Consider the following 14,995-nt stretch of genomic DNA (forward strand, 5'->3'; position numbering starts at 1 on the left):
TTGGAAGGGCAAAGAATAAAGAAAATACAATTCCCTTAAATGAATGAAGTCTTGGAAGAGGAAGTTGAACATGAACACGATGAAAATTCCAATAGTAACAGGGAGGAACTGAAAGACAATACTACAAGACCGAGTAAAGGTAAAATAGTGGAATATAAAATTATTAGTGAAAAAAAGGAAAGATTATGAGTACACAACCAAAATCAACTGGAAATTATGACCATTGGCAGAATATAGAACCAGTTGCAGAAAATGAATGTCCAATGTGTATCAATTGGGATAAGGTTGATCAGAAGGAGATCATGAAGAACATGTTTTCCTCACAACTGAACAAGAACAAGCAAAAGATGTGATTGATGCAAAGGAGAAAGAAATAAAAAAACATGAAAACTCATGAAGTCTATGAATGTCTCTAACATAGGTTAAAAATGCATATCAACAAGATGGGTGATAACAAAGAAAGTTAAAGATAACAAAAAGATAATGAAGGCTCGTCTTGTAGGACGTGTCTATGAAGAAAATTCACATAACCTAAAAAACAGACTCTCCACCATGCAGCCGTGAAGCTATGCGTCTTGTAATGTTAACAGCCTCCATTACGAATTGGCAAATGGAAACCCTTGATTTCACCTCAGCATGTTTGCAAGGTGATATGCTAAAGAGAGAAGTATTTCTCAGACCACCATTTGAGGCATGTCTAGAGTCATAAGTGTGGAAGCTGAAAAGATGTGTTTATGGATTGAATGATGTGCCTCATTCAAGGTACGAGAGAGTTACTCAGGAATTAACTAAACTAAAAGGAATGGTAAGTGCATATGACAATGCAATGTTTCTTTGACATGATTTATCTGAGAATTTGACGGGTATTCTGGGAATGCATGTAGATGACTTTATATTTTGTCGAAATGTTTATTTTTTAAAAAATGTGATTTCAGAATTCAAGAAAATATTCAAGGTTGGAATGCATCAAAATGGAACCTTCAAATTTCCGGGATTGTGTGTTAGACAAACGCAAGATGGGATCATTATAAACCAAAACAATTATGTGTCATCTATTTCTCCAATAGATATAAAGAAAGGAACATCCTTAGGCAAAAATGACGAGCTGAGTGAAGAGAAGAGAGATTTAAAAAGACTAACAAGTCAAATGATGTGGGTATCTACCCAGACTCAATCTGATGTATCATTTGATGTGTGGTAAAGAAATTTTGCAGAAATAAGCAGGCACCTCATTGGTCAGTTTGACTGCCCACGATTTTGTTTCGACCAATCAGATTGATCGTTGTTATTAACTGCCTAGTCGTATTTTGGTGCTATTTTTCTGTTTCAGGTTGCGTCAGTTTTCTTCAAAACAGCAGATCTAATGGACATGGAAAACTCATTTCATTATTTGAGGCATGGAGCCTCAAAACCCTTTTGTCTCTTTGAGACATATTAATGCCCTAACGTGGGTCAAAATGTTATTATCATTTGCAAACACTAATAGCCTTATGTCAGGCAAAATATCATATTCTTCGCACACTGCTGTGCTCTATGATTAAACGGACTTTCATCATTACATAATAAATGTCTTTCCTAGACAATTCTTAGGGTCTACATTTTGGCCTGCCACTTTGCCGCCATTTGGACATTATTTACAGTGAACTCCATGATGACAACTGAACTCTAAGCATTCATTCTTGGAAGGCATCACTTCAAATACATTTACCTGCTGCAACTATTCTTCGAACAGCATGGAGACTTGAATCCTGCAAAGGCGAAGATAAACTTGAACTATTACCCTTTACGGGTGTTACTCACTGTTTTCCGTAGAAAGCTAAAGATGGCACATCTTTTGCAATTGGATCTTTAATAAAATTTACGTTGAAGTTTAAAGGTGAGCCTGTTGTGATTTCTGATTGCCTTTCTTTCATTCTGCCAAGAGCAAAACCGAGGTGGGAAAATATCTCACAGTGTATAGGATGAGTAATACCGGAAAATCTCCTAAAGTGAAAATTACTTTTTGAAGCCAAAAGTCACTATTAAAGCTTTAATCGAAGACAGGTTCCATATTCTTTCCACAACTGGGAAATCTTTCAGATTTAAGTGTAGCTTGCTATTCTGATGCTACCTATGCCAGCTTGGAGGATGGTTCCTCACAGGGTGGATTTATCATCTTTGTTTATAGTAAGATTAATAGACTGACTCTTATATGCTGGTCATCAAAAACAACAAGAGCCCATTGATGTCTGAGACTCTTGCACCCAGTGAAGCTACTAATGCAGGTCTATTGATTATTGCCATGCTGCAAGAAATTTTCAGACTATCCAAGTTTCCTGAAGTACTTTGCAAAACAAACAATGCATCTTTGGTAGAGACCTTAAAATCATCAAATCTTGTAAGTGACAGACGTTTGAGAGTTGAAGTGGCCAGAGTAAAGAAAATGTTGGTAAAGGAAGAAATCCAAATTGAATGGATCAGGAGACAGAAACAGGTCACAAACTGTTTGACAAAGATGGGAACCTCTACTGAAATTCTAAGAGACTTTTTGTGTTAAGAAACCATTTTTTTTTATTTGTTTTTTTTCTTCTTTTTGTTGGAACTTTGACTTACACCTGACGCCAACAATGTTAAAGTTGGAGTTATCAAACTTGGTAGCCTTCTTCTATATATTTAGTTATGTCCCTTGTCTCGAGTGGATATTCAATATTGCACCCAGCCAACAGTAACGTTGTGGGAAGTACCAAGTGAACTAAATTGGGTGCTATCAGCTAGAATCGAAACCAAAACATATAACTCTTAGCCTTATTTACTACCCTCTGAACCATGTTCATATGCATATCAAAAAGTATTAACATAACATTGCTTAATCTGTAAATGTATATTTGCACATGCATAGAAAACCACTTTAAGTCGACTTGTTTGCTAAGTTCCATTTCTTTTAATTTTTACTCCTTAGCAGCTATTTTTACCGGTTAAAGACCAAATCAAATTTGTTCCACAGGTCCAAATTTTCTATATAGCAAGTTTCAAATCTGTAGGCTAAAAATGACAGAGGAGTTTGATAGAGACCGTTTCTCACACAGACAGACAAAGTCATATATAGTAAGTTATAAACTGTATATGGCGATTAAGCTACACTGAATATTCCGCGCTTCATCCACTCTAGGATTCTTCAGGCTTATGCGCAAATTCTGTGGTTGTTTGTCGTTTTTATATGCGCATCTTCTATTGAGATTTTAGTTAGCCAATCAGCTTTCTAGTATCCACCGCACCCTTCCTATCAGCCAATGAGCATGCATTTATTGGACAAAGGCCTATTTGACCTCTGGTTGACCTGTTCCTTTGTGTGTGCTCTAGTTAGCCTGGATATTTAGTTTCTTGATCTATTTTAAATCTAGGTTAGTGTTTTTTTTTTTAATTGTTAGTTTATATATAAATATATATATGTGTACACACATATATATATATATATATATATATATATATATATATATATACACATATATATATACATACATACATGTGTGATCGTTTATGTATATTCACGTTTTTTTAATTTATTTATTTGTTTATTTTCTATTGTTTTCATACGGTGTTTTTTATTGTTGAATGTACTTTTGTGGTCATAATATCGTGTTTTGAAATCTAAGGAAGTCATACCTACATAATATTTCTTGTTATTCAGGTTTTCTTTCGCAAATATTGTGGCCTTGTAAACTATGCTTTTGGTTAGAGATTTATTTTGAAGTGGGCAAAGTGTGCGGTGTCTACAGTTGCATTTATCTTGTTCTTTATTAGTATTTTTATTTCTAGTATGGTTGTTCTTGTCCGGGTTGGTTTATTATTATTATTATTATTATTATTTCTGCTAATGTTAGTTTTATTTTTGTCATGGTGTCTACTTTTTTTATTGTTTATTAGATTTGAATTAAAGAGTTTTTTATTAAAAACAAAACTTGGTAAGAAATTTCTAGATCTTATTGAAAAATGCTTTCCCGCAACCAACCCCTTACACAAAATTTTCAACAAAAATACCTTAAATTTATCCTACAGTTGTTGCAAAAATTTAGAGATGATAAAGCACATAATAACAAAATATTAAATAAAAACAATGTAAACAACAACAAAATAAACAATAAAAAAAGTAGACACCATGACAAAAATAAAACTAACACTAGCAGAAATAATAATAATAAACCAACCCCGGACAAGAACAACCATACTAGAAATAAAAATACTAGTAACGAACAAGATAAATGCAACTGTAGACACCACACACTTTGCCCACTTCAAAATAAATGTCTAACCAAAAGCGTAGTTTACCAGGCCACAATATTTGCGAAAGAAAACCCGAATAACAAGAAATATTATGTAGGTATGACTTCCTTAGATTTCAAAACACGATATTATGACCACAAAAGTACATTCAACAATAAAAAAACACTGTATGAAAACAACACTAGCGAATAAATACTGGGAACTCAAGGAAAGCGGACATTCGCTGGTAGTCGAATGGAAAATAATAAGACAAGCTACCACGTGTAGGGACCTAGACGACCCATGTAGATTATGCCTTCATGAAAAATTTGCTATCCTGTACTTTAAAGAACCCCAACATCTATTAAACTGTAGAAGACAAATAGCAAGCAACTGTGTTCACAAGATAAAATTTACTCTAGGATAGCGATACAAAATAGTTTTAAAGCTAACAAAAACAATAGAAAATAAACAAATAAATAAATTAAATAAACATGAATATACATAAACGATCACACATATATGTATGTATATATATATATATATGTATATGTGCATATATGTGTGTACACATATATATTTATATATAAACTAACATTAAAAAAAACAAAAAAACACTAACCTAGATTTAAAACAGATCGAGAAACTAAATATCCAGGTTAAATAGAGCACACACAAAGGAACAGGTCAACCAGAGGTCAAATAGGTCTTTGTCCAATAAATGCATGCTCATTGGCTGATAGGAAGGGTGCGGTGGATACTAGAAAGCTGATTGGCTAACTAAAATCTCAATAGAAGATGCGCATATAAAAACGACAAACAACCACAGAATTTGCGCATAAGCCTGAAGAATCCTAGAGTGGATGAAACGCAGAATATTCAGTGGAGCTTAATCGCCATATACAGTTTATAACTTACTAACTAGCTCTACCTACGTATTGAGCACTTTTGAAGTAAATACTTAAAGTTTACGCATAAATCTATACTTTCGTATATTAATTTTATGTGAGTAAATTAAGTAGTTATATATATATATATATATATATATATATATATATATATATACATATAATTTATAGTTTTTTACATTTAAATTTTATTAAGAATAACATCATTTTTGATTCAGCCCTTACTTTCTTTCTCTATGTCCGTTAAAAAGATTTAATCTTTAATATATTTTCTACATATGTGCTGAATAGCAAAATTATTTCAAACCAGATTTAATATTTTGCTAATGACTTTCCTCTGAGGACATTAGTCTATTTCGAAAATCCATGGATTAAGGAAATTACTTTGAATTGTACTCCTTGTTCAAATAATAAATTTTTGTTTTTAAAAATTATATTTAAATATAAAAACTATAAATTTTATTTTGCTCTATCTAGTATATTGAGCAATTCTTATTTGGCTGGGATTGTCTTATATAAAAATATTACCTCCTAAAAATATTTTGTAGGACATGATATCACAAGATTCAATAATCTGTGATCCAATTCATCATTATTCTGATATATGTATATACGTATGTATGTATGTATGTATCTATGTATGTAGTCAGGTCATGTCATATGCTACTGGTACCATGTAACCCAGTACTACCTGCCTCATGGTCAGGTCACCGGCGACTAAACTGGTTCCCCCACCAGACTTGTTTGGTGAGGAGGGCGGCTAGTCTCCCTGAAGGATTAAAAACAAGACCTTCCAAACGGCGAATGAACTCTTTTTCTGGGTCAACGGCCAACTAGCACCGTGTATATTTGTGTGTGTGTATATGTGTATTGGGGTAGAGAGGGCTCCTGTAAGCCGTGGTGAAGGCAACCTTTCTAGGAGAAGCAAATCTCTGATTTAAAAAACCATACAGCTGGTCTGCAGTTTAATTTGTTGCTGGCTATCTTGCTCTTGCTTGTTGCTGGATCTCAACATTTTGAACCGAGAGAGAGACTTAGCTGTCGTAGAAAGCTAAGACTCTGTAACATCATATTTGTATAGATACTCCCTCAGACATTTGGGCTCATAGATTTTAAATGTCTGAGGGAGTGGCACTCGTCTGACAAGACGTTGCAATCATCATGTATCTATGTAGTAGCTATAGTCTGAAGATCGGAAACAACAAAGACATAAATATTAAAAAGTAATGCATGATCAGCAATGACATTTTTATCGAATAAAAATTAGGGTGTAATGCATAATATTAGACTTTACTTCATAGTTTTTTGTTTTTGTTTTTAAATAAAGATTGGAACAAAGTAAATAAGCGACTAGACAAAGTTTAAGGAATGATGCTAATTATTTGAAAAAAATTTCCTATAACATGGTCGTCTTCAACTCAAATGTGAATAAAGTCCTATTGAGTTGTCCATTTAGATAATGAGCTCTACTCAAGTTCCACCGTGACTGGTCTTATCTCACCATCTATCTAACGCTTAACCCTCCGGACCTTGATAAGTGGTGACCATCCAAGTAAAAAAGAATTTGTTAATCTCCAAAAGAAAAAAAAATCTCAATGGGGCTTTTCAACAATAAGTAAAATTTCATTCATCAGTAGAACTTATTTCTTAAGCAATATGGAAAATTCTACACACAAAACGCTCTCTTTTGAAAATAAAAAAACTCATTATTGTTAACTACCAAGAAAAAAGTCAGTTTCCAAACTTTCTGATATTCTTCATAGTTAAGTGGCATTCATCATGCAATTATAAAACCGATCAAATGTTAAATGCAAAACCAAAGACCGGCAGATCTCCAAAAACACCGCAAAGAGAAGATCAAAGATTGTTAACAAAAACCGTTTTGAAAATGTTACATCAATTGCCTGTAAATTTAATGAAGACACAGTTAATAAGCTCTCAAGGAAAACGGTTGCTCGCAAGTTAAAAAAAGCAGGATTGCATGCCCATATTCCAACTTCAAGGCCTATCATTTCAAAGTGAAACTAAGGCGTACACTCAGAGTATGCACCAGAACATGTTGTTTAGACTGGCACACAATAGGATGCAGTTCATTTCAGTAATGAGTTGAACTTTAATACAATACTTATGTATGCCGTATACCAGGTAAAGAACTATTTTCTGAATGTGTAAGAAAATAGTTAACTCTGTTACCGGCAGTGTGAGAATGATTTCATCTGCAAGAGTTGACTATTATTCGCATCCATGGCAATATCAATATATATATACAAATTTAGAACTGTAAAAGTATATTTTACATGCATTTAGTTAGGAATGTCCAACAGTTTTTGTTTTGACACCATTCAATGATAGGCTCCAAATGTGCATCTATGTATGTGCAAATTCGTGAATGACTTTGATACAGTGTTTCTGAATTTTGGAGATTAGGAGTGCAAATTTGTATTCTTTGGATTATTCAGACTACTGTTCTCATCTGCAGTGTTATTTACACAATGTCTCGGATGATGTAACCTCCAACCATCCTCAGGTGATTCTTGTCGAACTCAGGGATCTTTATGACAAACCCAGAAACCTATACAGAATTTCAAATAGAAACTAACTATTTAATCCACGGAACTAGCATACACCCTCATTCCGTCAGCCATACAGATTTTCGAGTTTGACAGAAAGATTTCAGAATTCAACAAGAGACACCTGAAGAAGATCGGAGGTTACATCGAATGAAACATTGTGAAAGGATGAGAATAGAATGGAAATAATACATCTTTGATACACTCTTATCTTGGCATTGTCCTGGTTTTTGGTGTGATGGCCGTATTCAGTTCAAGAATAGTCTGGGAATTCTTTAAACAGACATTATCTTTGAAATAATATCATTGGTAAAAAAAGGGGGTTATAATTCGATAAGTGTGAAACACATTTAGAATAATAGCTCTTACTGGGCAGACAACTCCACGTATCATTAAATGGCAATAAAACATTTAAACTTTGTGGACACGTCAGACATAGATTGAAAGTATTTGCTTGTATTTTTGTAATAACCACTGTGCTCAGTTTTAGGTGTATAGTTAAGACTCTTGGATATTCATGAGTATAATTAGGTGGGTAAGTCAAACGTATACTGAAATTATTTGTTAATATTTTTTAAATAACCACTATGGTAAGTTATAGATATGTAGATGAGACTGTTGGATATTCATGAATTAAATTTGGTGGACAGGTCATGCATAGAGTGAAAGCTATTTGCACTAAATATAATTGGATTGCAGAAAAGGTTGAGAATTTTATGATTTCACGGGTGGGTGTATTTAATTTAGGTCACCCATATATTTTACTGAAATTTCTTTTTCACCAACAAATTGTTGTTTCATTCTCTTCCTCTCTTGTCCAGTCAGATAATCGGTTCTCTATTCCATTTCTTGATGGATCATATGCAGTTTGAGTTATCAACCAATTATTTCTCATATAATGTTCATGAAAGGAATGTTAAATTCCTTTTACATGAATTTAAAACCAAACCCTCGGAAACTTATATTACTTCAAAAAGCATACAATCATAGAAATACCAGTCAATGCCTCACCTTAAAAGACAACCAAGTACAATAGATATCACACCTTACACTACAATAATGAGAAAATTCATGCTTCATCTGATAACATACATATATATATATATATATATATATATATATATACTAGCTGGCCATCTGGCATTGCCCGGCCGTACAATATGCTTAAACATGATATTTTAATTTATGCAGATTGCATATGTATTAATATATAATCAATCCACTATTGATTATTATATACATTATGAGGAATAACTTTCCCAATGGATTAATTCACAAAAAAACTTTAAAAAATAATAATGATAATATCGTTCATCAAATTTCGTCTGTGTTTGTTTACAATACCACATCAGCTGATATTTAGGCTTGATGATGAATGCCCTGGAAACGTCACTGCTGATTAATATTTAGTTTTAAAAAATGCAAACAAAATAAATGATTTGCAGTGATGTTTAATGGTACCTTTTCTTTTATCATAAATTGAACTCATTAATCAGAAAAAAATGAAAATAAAATGGTGAGGTTCACCCAGGTCTGAACAGGGAATTATTCAATCTGTAGTCAAATGCTCTCCCACTGAGCTATATCTCCAAACAGCAAATCTATTTTTAAGAAGAAATGATTTGCTGAAATTTTATTATTTCCCTTGGTCGATGTAAAGTACAATATTCGCCTGTAAAAATTCTTCTGTTTTATCTACAAGAGAGAAAGACTATTTTTAAGAACACATTTTTTCGATTTTCGATATTTATCGAATGAATTTCTGTATGAAACATATCTAAGAACACTGTCAGACATATAAATTACCTTTGTGTGAAACTTGCAGCCGTTTCGGAACCTATGAGGAAGGAACTCTCACACACACACACACACAAAGTGACTTTTTTATAATTGTATATAATTATATGAATTTGAGATAATTATAAAATGCTGTGGACTTTGCTTGTTTGCATCTTGTCTTCAACAATCGGGCTTTTAAAACCATCTTTAAAAAAAACTTTAAAATCCATCTTTTAAAAAAGAGATGACAAATGAAATATATATATATATATATATATATATATATATATAATATACATATGCACCTATGAACGTGGCTCATAGGCTAAGGAATGAAGATGGAGAGTTATATGTTTTGGTTTTGATTCTAGATGATGGCACACCCAAGTCATTTTTTTAGTTTCGATCTCACTACTATAAGTTTAATATCATAATTGATAGAGAATTGTCTCTATGATAATAAATATGTAATCTGCATGAATTAAAATATCGTATTTAAGCATATTTTATGACCGGGCAACGCCAGGCGGCCTGCTTGTATACCTATCAAATTTTAACTATTTTGAATACAAACAAAATTGCGGTAATCAAACTAAGTTGTCGCCCTTGAATTTTAAAACAGTGTGGCTGTTCCCAGCCCTCATATCGCTTCCTCATAAAATTTGAGTTAAAAAAATAATACTTGATCAATTTACATGATTTTTGGAATAAGACGTCTTTGTTTCGTAACGGGTGTGTACATCATGAGATTTTTCTCGATTTTTGTAATTTTTGTTTTTTAATTTTTTTAATTTTTTATTTTTTTAATTACATTTTCACCCCAAACAAGGCACATTGCCACTTTGGTGTAGGGGGCTACTATCAGGGGAAACATCTACTGGGGTACTATGTAGGGATTTGGGCAGCGAATTTTTAATATGTACAAAAAAAAAACATTTCAAGGAGAGAATATGTAGTGGGGTCTCTGGCTTTATTAGAAGCCATTTGGGATGATGATATCGTCTCTGGGTATAGCCAAAACTACATTGACAATTAATATAAATTGTTATAAAAAAATTGGTTTAGTGAAGGAAGAAAATGAAGGCTATATACGGACATGTATGCATATAATAAAAGTAAGTAGTGTGCATCTGGGAACTCATACTTGTGAAACTTACACGTTTTTGGAAACAACGAAGAAAGAAAATTTCAATGAAACAGAGAAGGAAGTGTAATAATTAGAGCTATTTGGCATTCATTTGAATCATTTTTTTTAATTATTTTCTGTTCGCCTGACTCTTACTAGCCTGGAAGAATATGTGTGCAGTAGGTAATAAATGCATGTGAACATTTTCCTATGAAAATTTATTTGCTTTTGGGAGTGAAGAGAAAAGTGAATTCCAACAAAGCAGAGAAAGAAAGAAAGAATGTAGCAATTAGAGCCATTTGCTTTTTAGTGTTCATTTGAATCAGTTTTTAAATTCTTTTCTGTTCGCCTGATTCGTTTAGTTTGATTTGTTTTCTAGATATGATGTACCAAATTATCAAAAGAAACAAAGTGTAGTATCTCTTCTGATTCTACACTTCACCTTTTCTGTCGTCGGTCTGTGGAGGAGAAATCCTTTATGACTAAGACAATTTTTATTTTTGTTCCTATCTAGAATGCCTCTTTAAGGGAGCTGGATTTACCCACATTAAAAACCGAGCCTAACTCTGTCCTTATGGGGAGGCAAGTAAATAGGAACCTTGACACACTTGTCTCTTGGTATTTTCCTCATTTTGGCTGTGATGGCAATCTTCGATTCAAGAATAGTTTTGGGATTGTTTTGATAGAAATTATATTTGAGATAACCATACAAATAAAAATTTGATTAGGTTATAATTTCGTGAGAGTGAAACCTATTCAAGATCACACCTTCTATCGATGAGACAATCACCAAAGTGCCCCTCCATGTATTTGGATATTCATGATTGAAATTTGAGGATAGATAACCCCTCCCCCATGGATTATAAAAAGGGTTTTGTTCGAAATTCCACGCAGATTCTCAAAGTTGACAGAAAGATTCTTGAGTTGATCTTCCAAATCACATCCTTACATCATTCATAGACATTTATGCTGACGACACTACAATCTCTGGTAGCATATCAAAGACCATAAACGACCAAGTTCTCTCTGACTCTCTCTCTCTCTCTCTCCTCTGATCTTGAGCATGTGGTACAATGGGGAAAGAGGTGGCTGGTTACTTTTAATGCATCTAAAACCAAGCTTCTATCTCTACATCATCTATGCTCTGATGCCAATCTGGCATCAATTGAAATGAATGGCTCTCGTCTTGGGGAGGCTTCATGTTTTGACAAGCTTCTGGGCTTAACCTTTTCTCCTGACCTGAAATGGAATATGTATATCAAATCCTTTGCCAAGGTCGCTGGAAAAATGGTGGGTTCCTTCTACTGCTCCAGTAGATATCTCACTCCTGATGCAATTCTCTACCTATATAAAAGCCAGGTATAGCCAACGATGGAGTACTGTTGCCACATCTGGGCAGGAGCTACTAGAAGCAGCTTATCCTGCCTTGACAGAGTTCGAAATAGACTTTGTAGCTTTGTGGGGGATGCCCTTTTCTCTTCCCTGCAACCTCTTTCTCACAGAAGAGACGTAACGAGTTCCACTTTATCCTTATTTTCATGGCAGATGCTCATCTGAGCTTCAATCTATGGTCCCCTCTTGCCAAACTTTCATAAAAAACACTCGTCTAGCCAAAACCACTATCAATAATTTCCCACACCTCCTTGTCTGTGCCTAGACCTAAATGCAGATTCCACGAATAAAGCTTCTTTCTTAGAACTGCACACCTGTGGAACTCTCTTCCGATTAACTGCCTTCCAGCTGACTACAATCTGATTGTCTTCAAGCCCAATGTAAACAAGTTTTTGATGAACTGTCCGCCTAAGTAATCCAATTTACAAAATTTCCACTACTTATGTTTACTACGCTATAATCACATTGTCTAATGTATACCCATTAACCCTTATCCTTGAGTGGCCTTCGGGCCTTGATAAGTGGTGATCTCTGTGTAAAAAAAAAAAAAAGATACACTTTAAGAAGGTTGGAGTTTACATCGACCGAAACCTTGTGAAAAATAATCTTGAAGATGAGAATACTAGTCCGAATAATTCAAACAATACAAATCTGATGATTGTTTCAATAAACAGTATCGTTGAAATAACCCCACAGATAAAAATCCGGAGAGGGGGGGTTAGGATTTGGTGAGTCTAAAACACATTTAAGATCACATTTCCAATTGATGAAACGTTCACTAAAATGTCCCGCTAACATTTAACAGTGATAAAACAAACTTAGTTGGCCATTCATGACAGATATAGACTAAAAGTTTTTTTTTTTTTTACTAAATATGATTGGATTGCATATCATATAATTTTGTGATAATCACACAGAGAAAAATTTAGAGAGATTAAGATCTAAAGAGTGTGAGTCCTTTCATGATCATATAATCACCAAAGTATCCCCACTTTCTGACCTTGTGTCACATCTTTCTGCGCTGGAAAGAAAGTAATTAACACCATCAGTCTCCTGCTCTGCACACATTTCCCTAATGTGTTGTCCATGTTTAATCTTCCTCTGAAGGCATCAGATCTAAGCCTGTCTTTAAGACTCGCGTTATACCATTTTCGCTTCATTTCTTTCCATGCAACGCATGTCCTCAACTCTCACTAGTTTCACTTCCATGCATCATCACACTGCATAAGGATAAACAGTTGGATTAAACTCAATGGAATGTCGCATATGAAAGTATTTACAGCAAAAATAGAAAGAGAAAAAGATTTTGAAGTAAATTTAAAACTTCAAGGAGTGTTTGAAAATAGAATTTCATGCAATATTGTAACATCATCTAATATTCATTTGTAAGCATGGTGAATCAGGGTGGGGAGACATTTGTACCATTTCCGGTAGAACACTAAAGCTGGATGTGTGTGTGGGTGTATATATATATATATATATATATATATATATATATATATATATATAGCTCACATATTTACCTACGCTTTTAGTCAGTGTTCAACTTGAAGTTCAGGCATTATTTTCTTTTGGAGCATTGTAAATAGTAACAGTCAACAAACTAAAATTCCTGATTTTTTTTTTTTCTTCTTTTTTTACAAAAACGGAAACAATCTGTCTTTAATTTGCCAAGAAATTTTTGAGCCAAATTAAATTATCAGTGACTCTCATTCATTTTCTTTTAAGGAGATCGGAATATTTATCCTATTTTAAAAAGGTGAGTCGCCTTCCAGAATTATTTATCACAATTTTATTTGAGGTAGCAGGGCTACCTGGCGTTTCCCCGGGAACAAGAAAATAAAATAAAAATGCTGTGTGTAATATATAAATCTCACTCGTCTGTTTAAATGTATGTATGTTTATATGTCTGCTTAAAACTTTCGACGGGTGACGGATTTTCACGAGATCGGTATCATTTTGAAGCTTGATCTTTCGGGCGACAAATATCGAAAAATTGGCTTAAAAAATTAATTCCTTCACTCTCAACTGGGCACTTTTTTACAGGGAGGGGTCGCTTTTTTTTTTTGCCAGTATTTTTGAAAGTCATCACCTCTTTTCGATTGACTAGCCTTAATTTAAACCTTCACCACTTTCGATTTGGCGATGGGCGCAACAGCAAAGACGTCACTTTTTTTCACATTCTTTTCCTCCTTTGCGATACGGTCTTTTTTTTATGCTCAACACACACCTCCAAACGCCAAGCACCCAGGCTATTATATGATAAATAGCTAAAGGAAAGCAACAAGCAGATAAGTAATAGATATGTAAAATACTTGGTTACATATTCTCAACACAAAATTGAATAAAAAATCAAATATTTTTTAAATAAAAAAAAGGGATATTGTTTGGGGTGTTTGTTTATATATGGCTCAAACATGTTGACACACCGGTTCTTGTCAGATCACTGAAGTTAAGCAACGTTGAGTCTGGCCAGTGCCAGATGGGTGACCATTTGGGAAGGCGAAGTGCCGTATGTCCCGCGAGATAAAATACCAGGCTGGGAAACTGACGTGATATATTCTTCCCTCGAGGGTAGATGGGCCTCTCTTAAGCCGTAGTAGGCAACCCATCTCGTGATTTCTTACAAGAAATTGAATTCTTGCAAGAAATAAAAATAAGAAAGTGTATCGTATGAGGTTTTGTTAAGAATTCCATATTTGTGTCAGCATTCCACACTAGCCTGGGAACTGCATCAACTATTTAAACAAGAAATGTTTTCAATACTTTTCCCATCATCGAACATATGACTTATGAAATGTACTGAAACCAAAGTTTGGCATAAAATAAAATGATATTGTAAAAAAAATGAAATCCGTTGTAATCCATTTCTGCTTCTTTGTAAACAAGTCAGCCATTTTAATTTTTTAATAGTTGAAAAGGAAAAAAAAACAGCAAAAATAACAAAGAATAAATTACTTTGACCCTTCAAAATATGAAAG

At 33.7% G+C, this 14,995-nt stretch overlaps 1 protein-coding gene and 1 long non-coding RNA gene across 3 annotated transcripts in view; one reads left to right on the forward strand and one right to left on the reverse strand.

The window, feature by feature from the left end:
• The window catches only part of LOC145283525 (exonuclease 3'-5' domain-containing protein 2-like), a 319,857-nt gene that overhangs the window by 220,830 nt on the left and 84,032 nt on the right, over positions 1–14,995 (reverse strand). The gene's annotated exons all lie outside the window — the stretch shown is intronic.
• LOC145283526 (uncharacterized) overlaps positions 13,540–14,995 on the forward strand; it is a 169,325-nt gene continuing 167,869 nt past the window's right edge. Inside the window, exon 1 of the long non-coding RNA XR_013868629.1 lies at positions 13,540–13,773. This is a non-coding gene — a long non-coding RNA (uncharacterized LOC145283526). The remainder of the gene's footprint in view (positions 13,774–14,995) is intronic.

The sequence above is a fragment of the Euprymna scolopes genome, chromosome 8, assembly GCF_053919585.1.
Source record: "Euprymna scolopes isolate OS-2025 chromosome 8, ASM5391958v1, whole genome shotgun sequence".
Classification (NCBI taxonomy): domain Eukaryota; kingdom Metazoa; phylum Mollusca; class Cephalopoda; order Sepiida; family Sepiolidae; genus Euprymna; species Euprymna scolopes.